This window comes from Microtus ochrogaster, unplaced genomic scaffold (genome assembly GCF_000317375.1).
Source record: "Microtus ochrogaster isolate Prairie Vole_2 unplaced genomic scaffold, MicOch1.0 UNK12, whole genome shotgun sequence".
NCBI classification, from domain to species: Eukaryota; Metazoa; Chordata; class Mammalia; order Rodentia; family Cricetidae; genus Microtus; species Microtus ochrogaster.
In genome coordinates this window covers 6,220,697-6,228,191 of record NW_004949110.1, presented here as the reverse complement: position 1 = coordinate 6,228,191, position 7,495 = coordinate 6,220,697, and the positions used below count along the sequence as shown (strand labels likewise).

Here is a 7,495-nt window from a genome sequence, read left to right as displayed (position 1 = left end):
CTTCGTTTTTTTTTTTTTTTTTTTCTTCTCTTTGATTTTTCGAGACAGGGTTTCTCATGTGTTATGGAGCCAGTCCTGGAACTTGTTCTATAGACCAGGCTGGCCTTGAACTCATAGAGATTCTCCTGCCTCTGTCTCCCAATTGCTAGAATTAAAGGCATGTATGTACCATCACCACCTGGCAGATTCATTAGCTTCTAAAAAACACACACACACACAAAACTAAAAACTAAAAACCAAAAAAATATTTAAAAAGAAAGAAAGATTGGCCTATAAACATGCCTCTAGAGCATGTTCAACAAATGTTGAAGGATCTAGCCCACTGGGGGACTGGGTTGTATAAGAAAGCAGACTAAGAAAGCCAAGGAGAACAAGCTAGTAAGCAGCATTCCTCCATGGACTCTGCTTCAGTTCCTGTCTCCAAGTTCCTGCCTGCAGCTTCTCCTACTTTATATCCCTTTCTCCGTCAAGCCATATACACTTCCTGTCTCCACCTCCCTAGTGCTAAGATTAAAGGCATGGGACTCCCAAGTACTAGGATAAAAGGTGAGATCTACCACTCCTTGGCCTCAAGGGATTTAGCTCTGTATTCTGGTCTTCAGGCAAGCTTCTTCAGGCAATCTTTATTAAAACACAAACAAAATATCACCACATAGGATGAAGTCACTTATAAAAGTAGGACTATCAGAATAACAGCTGATTATGTGACAGAAACACTGAAGGCAGGAAGACCTGAAAAGACCACAACTGACAGTAAAACTGATCAGCAAGGGCTGGAGAGATGGCTCTCAGTGGTTAAGAGCATTACCCGCTCTTCCAAAGGTCATGAGTTCAATTCCCGGCAACCACATGGTGGCTCACAGCCATCTGTAATGAGGTCTGGTGCCCTCTTCTGGCCTGCAGACACACACACAGACAGAATATTGTATACGTAATAAATAAATAAATATTTTTAAAAAAACTAATCAGCAAAACAATTTATTATAATTAAAGAAGAAATAAAGACTTTCCATGATAAAAAATAAACTAAAGGAATTTTCAACCACAAAAATCAAGTCTAAAGAGGATACTGGAAGTACTTCAGGCTGAAGAGAAGGATAAACACAACTAAGAGGTCAAGAAAATTAATAACACCAGAGCCATTCGTTAACATATAAATCTAAAACTCAACAAAATGGCAGGAATTAATATACATTTTAATAACTGAGTATCAATGGTCTCAGTTCCACAATAAAAAGACAGACTAGCAGACTAGAATAGAAAACAAGATTCATCTTTATATTACCTCTAATAAACACATCTTATCACCAAAGGTAGAGAGATACCTTAGGGTAAACAGATTGAAAAAGGGATTTGAAGGAAAATGGAATTAAGAAACAATCATGTATAGCTTGTTCTGGTATCTGACAAAATAAACACTGAACCAAAATTAGTCGGAAGAGAAATAGCTTACTTTGTGTTCAAGAGAACAATCCATCAAGAGGCTAAAGCGATGGCTTGGCAGTTAAGCACGCTGGCAGCTTTTCCAAAGGACCCAGGTTTGCTTCCTAGCATCCTCATAGTGGCTTATAACCATCTGCATATAATCCCAGTTCCAAAGGATCTGACACCATCTTCTGGCTTCTATGGGCACCAGGCACACAAGACATACATGTAGGCAAAATACCCATACACATAAAAATTAAAATAAAATGTCACAGGGCCAAAAAGATGGTCCAGTGGATAAAAACACTTCATCCAAGCCTGAAGACAGGGTTCACATGGTAGAAGAGAATCAATTCCTGAAAATTAATCTAATCTCCACACATGCACCACGACACACACACATCTACACACTGACCACACACAAAGTAAGTCTATTTTTAAAAAGATATTAAAATTCTAAACATATATGAATCAAATACAGGTGCAACCAATTTCATAAAAGAAATACTTCTAGACATAAAGCCACAGATTAAGCCCAACACTGTAACAGTGGGTGATTTTAATATCCAACTCTCTAGAGTTAACTGACATCATAAATCAAACAGACCTAACAGACATCTGCAAAATATTCTACCAATAAACTACAGAAACATGTTTTTCTCAACATCACATGGAATTTTATCCACAATTAATTACATATCAGGAGACAAAGCAAGCCTCAACAAATTTAAGAAAAATGGAATAACACCCTGTATTCTATGTGACTATAATGGAATAAAGCTAGATAAGTAGTAAAAGAAACTATAAACAGAATACTGAATGATGAGTGGATCAGTGACCAATCAAGAAGGAATACATAGCAGCACAAGATCAAAGCAGTCAAAATCCTGGCATAGATGGGGAGAAAGCACTGGCAGCTGATACCAGCTGGGGTAGGAGCACTCATTTTCCTTGCAGGTATGGCTACCAGTAGGGCAGCCCATGCTTTCATGGGTGGCTCCATACTTGTGTAGTACAGGTAGTACTAACTAACTGGACAGAGCTGTATATTAAAATACAAGGATGTGATGTTTCTGAGGGTGATGTGTTAAGAAGATACACTTAGGGGAGGCTGGAGGAGGGAAATAAAGGTGGATGTGATCATAATACACTTATACATGGGTGAAATTCTTGAATGAATTTCCTTTTTGTTGTTGTTGTTTATTTTTTGTTTTGTTTTGTTTTTCTCTGAGACAGGGTTTCTCTGTTTAACAATCCTGGCTGTTCTGGAACTCGCTCTGTAGACCAGGCTGGCCTCAAACTCACAGAGATCCACCTGCCTCTGCCTCCCGAGTGGTAGGACTAAAGGCGTGGGCTACCACTGCCTGGCATGAATTTTTAAATTATAATTTTACTTTTTTTCTTTTCAAACGTGGCTACTAGTCATTTCAGCAAAATGACTCAGAGAGTAAAGTACTTGCAGCAAAAGCCTGACAACCTGAGTGTGACCCCTGGTCCCCAAGGTAGAAGGAGGGAACCAACTCCTGCAAGTTGTCCTTTGACCTCTACACATATGCTATGGCATGTAAATAAATGATAAACAAACAAATGAAATTTTAAAGTTAAAAATAAAGCCCTATATCATATCTAAAGTTCTCCTTCCTAAACTTGTTACCTATAAATTTTCCCTTTGACCTTGAAATTTCTATCCCAAACATCTTCCATGCCTTATTCCCACTGCTTCAAGTGTCTGTTCAGAGGCCAAGGCAGCAGATATATCAATACCCTCTAGCTGCACTTCCTAATCGACCAGGCTTCATTATTCACAGCATATACAATGAGAGTTATAGTGATATTTTAGAAACTTCTGTTTAAAATATATAACACACTTATATGTACTTGCTCACATAACTAGCATCTGTCTATAATCTAATCATTCTCCAGGGGACTGGATATCTTCTAGCCTTTTGGAGTAGATGTATTCACATACACATACATAGACATGTATGCATGTATATTGTCTTAAATAAAAATAACTCATTATGTATAACAACAAAGGAAAACTACAAAGGAGGCTGGGCATAGAAGTTTTAGGCACTAGAGAGCTAAGGTGGGAGAACTGATACAATTTTAACACCAGCATTTGCTACATAGTGAATTTCAGGTAAAAATGGCTACAAATTAAGATTTTTTTTGTTAAATAAATAAAAACTTTAACATAATACAAAGGATGAACCCGAAAGATGATTTAGCAAGTAACAGTGCCTACAGCCAAGCCTGACCAGCCAAGTTCTATCCCATGAAGAAAACAGATTCTTGCAAATTATCCTAACTTCATGTATGCCGTGTGTGTGTCTCCATACACATATATGATAAACATTAAAAATTTTAAAGCTATGTCATTAAAAGGCTGACCCTGATAGTGCATGACTGTAATCTTGGCACTCAACAAGTGGAGGAAGGAAAATTAGGGGAGTTCATGGCCATCATCACCTATAGAGTGAACTCAAACTAACCAACAAAATAAAAGCTACATAATTGTTCTTCCCAAGAATTATTCCTGTTGCCACGCGGTGGTGGCGCACAACTTTAATCCCAGCACTCAGGAGGCATAGGCAGGAGGATCTCTGTGAGTTCAAGACCAGCCTGGTCTACAAGAGGTAGTTCCAGGACAAGCTCCAAAGCTACAGAGAAACCCTGTCTCGAAAAACCAAAAAAAGAAAAAAAAAAAAAAGAATTATTCCTGTCTTTCTATTAGTTGTTAGTCACTTATTGGTAGGACCTCTTTATTCTGTTATGCTTGCAAGTGAATATTTTTCCAACGGCAGTTTTTGCTATTTGTATTGTATTTCTTTGAGACAGGATATAATTTTGTAGTTTAGTCTTTTCTGGAACAATTTTGTAGTTTATTTTTTCCTGGTACAATGTACCTCAACCTCCCAAAAACCCTCCTGTATCCAATTTTTTACAACCATCCTTCCCAGCTAGGAGGTGGTGGCACACACCTTTAATCCCAGCACTCAGGAGGCAGAGGCAGGCGGATCTCTGTTAATTAGATGCCAGCCTAGTCTACAAGAACTAGTTCCAGGACAGGCACCAAAAGTACAGAGAAACCCTGTCTTGAAAACCAAACAAAACCAAACAAATAACCATCCTTCCCAGTGTGTCTGGTTACACTATGAAGAGGAGAGGCAGGGTAAAGCTGGCATTCAAAATTCATTTCAGAAAAACAAAAACAAACAGCCGGGCAGTGGTGGTGATGCACACCTTTAATCCCTAGCACTCAGAGGCAGGCACATCTCCGTGAGTTAGTTCAAGGCCAGCCTGGTCTACAGAGTGAATTTCGAATTTCAAGACAGCTAGGGCTACAGAGAAACCCTGTCTTGAAAAACCAAACAACAACAAATACATTTCAGGGGTCCACTGGACATATAATGAATCAAAATCCAAATAGAAATTCATGTTTTTAAAATTGCTTCGACTGATTCTTGTAATCAGGCACAACTGGGAAGAACTCCTCTATGACTGTACTCTCTTCTCTGTGCCATTTCTAATTAAGAAAATAGTTCAAGTATCTCTACACATTGAATTTACCTTTATAAAAGAGAAAGTGCTTGGTAACTCATTTCTGTAATCTTGTTGTATGTGTTCTAATTTCTTAGTATTTATTCCATTTTTAACCACTAATTTTAGTTCTGTCACCATCACTGGCACACCCAACAGATGGTTAAGTAAGCTTTCTTCATAAGCCTCATAAGAGAATGTGCAGAAAGCAGCATATTTTATCTCAGACGAGCAGCCACTGAGTGGTTGCAGTAGATGGAGGTGGCTGGGTGTGACCACAAAGGTCAGAATCCATGACTGTAAAAATAAATAGTACTTAATTAAAAATAGTTCTCATGAAGCTTATAAATTCCTCTCAGATGGCATTCATACTGCAGTAACAAATCATTCTAATTTATACTCAAGTAAGATATTTTTCTGTTATTTATAAAAAGTTAACAATGATTACAAATAGATCTTAAATTAAAAAGTTGGGCTCTGAAGATTATATAACCTTAAGACATGAGTTCAAAGAGAACACATGGCAGTTCTTTTCCTTAGAAAATATAAAAAAGGATCACTATGAGCCATAACATCATACTAAGTACATCACTCAAACTTTGCTTCAAGTTATTCATGTTCTCATTTGACAAGAATATCCACTTTAGGAATTATCACTGAAGCTTCCTACATAACACTTCCTTTTTTGTTTGTTTGTTTTTTTGGTTTTAAAAGAGAGGGTTTCTTTGTGTAACAGATCTGGTTGTCCAGGAATTTGCTTTGTTGACCAGGCTGGCGCTGAACTCAGAGATCCGCCTGTCTCTACCTCCCGAGTGCTGGGATTAAACAAATGCGCCAACACAGCCAGGCATCACTTTACATACATTTATTTGTTTATTTAACTATTTATTAGTGGCATAAATATGGAGATCAGAGGACCACTTGCAGTTGTTTCCTTCCACCACATGGGTTCTGGAGTAAAAATCTTAGGTCATCAGACTTATGGCCCACATCTTTACACTCTGAGCCTTTCTGAAAGTCCTGTATTTTTAGAAGACTACAAAAAGCAAGAAATCGCCGGGCGGTGGTGGCGCACGCCTTTAATCCCAGCACTCGGGAGGCAGAGGCAGGCGGATCTCTGTGAGTTCGAGACCAGCCTGGTCTACAGACCTAGTTCCAGGACAGGCTCCAAAGCCACAGAGAAACCCTGTCTCAAAAAAAAAAAAAAAAAAGGCAAGAAATCTTACGATTATATATCAATATCAAAAGCTTGTTGTGTACTAAAAACTTTATTCACACCTATTTCCGACAAGAAAGGCCTGAAATCTCGGCTACTAGAAAAGCTGAGTGTACAGGATTGAAAATTCCAGACCTGCCTGAGCACTTAATGAGACCCTTCCTCAAAAAATAAGAGAGGTCAGCAAGATAGTTCAGAGACTTGAAATGCCTGTTGTCAAGCCTGCCAACCTGATTTTGATCCCTGGAAATCATATTTTTCTCTAACCCCCACATATATGCAATAGTATGCTTATGTACATACAGAAACATACAAGACAAACAAATGCTTAAAAACACATTGTTGTGTGTTTTGTTTGAGACAGGGTTTCTCTATATGAAGTCCTGGAACCAGGCTAGTCATGAACTCCACACGTTTCTGCCTACCAAGTGCTGGGATTAAAGGCACGTACCACCAAATTCAGCTCAAAAACATCTTTTTATTTTTCCCTTAAGTGAAAAAGAAGGCTGGGGTGCATCTCAATGTTTGGAGTGCTTGACAAAATACACAAGGCCCTAAATTCAATTTAAAATTCTAAGGGGGAAAAAAAATCTATCTATTAAACAAACATTCTGGGGTATCACATTCACATAGTGCAACTCTTAACTATAGCATGTAGAAGGCTGAGTCAGAATTGCATGTCTGAGAGCAGCCTTAAGGATACAGCAAGTTCCAGGCCAACCTAAGTTGAGTACTTTCATTAAAAATTTCTATCTCTGTGGCTGGAGTGCAGACAGAGTACCTGTTTACAAAAAAAAATCTTATTTTGTTGCTGTTTTTGTTTTTTGAGACAGGGGTTCTCTGTGGCTTTGGAGCCTGTCTTGGAAACTAGCTCTTGTAGAACAGGCTGGCCTTGAACTCACAAAGGTCCTCCTGCCTCTGCCCCCCCACCCCCGGGGCTGGGATTAAAGGTGTGCGCCTTTAAAATCTGTAGTTCTAACTCCCTCATCCTTCCCTGAGTATTTATACACAGTTAATGGCTGGTAACAGAAAAACAGTATTTTTTTTTCCTCAGTAATACAGTCACTTTGTAAGGTGCACATGTGCCTGTAAAGAAACTCTCACATATGCTTCTGTGAAACCCTAATAAAACCTTTTGGGTCACACACAAAAAATAGAGAGGGGAAGGAGTAGAAGGCAGGCCAGCTGGGAAGAGGAAGGAAATTAGAAGTAGCAATAGGTCCAAGTCTCTTCCCAACCCTAAGATGGCTCCCTTAATTAAGATATGTGCTTCCCTGCTCCCCTATCCAACCTTCCTGTATCCCCATCATC

The 7,495-nt window shown here is 38.8% G+C and overlaps 1 protein-coding gene across 10 annotated transcripts in view; it reads right to left on the bottom strand.

Moving 5' to 3' along the window:
* Tfdp2 (transcription factor Dp-2) overlaps positions 1 to 7,495 on the bottom strand; it is a 124,906-nt gene that overhangs the window by 54,050 nt on the left and 63,361 nt on the right. Inside the window, exon 1 of one of the 10 annotated variants that reach the window (XM_026789018.1) lies at positions 1,454 to 1,506. The exons of the other annotated variants lie outside the window; for them this stretch is intronic. The gene's annotated coding sequence lies outside the window, so the exon portion shown is untranslated. Of the gene's footprint in view, positions 1 to 1,453; positions 1,507 to 7,495 lie in introns of those variants that run through there. 10 annotated transcript variants of the gene reach the window in all.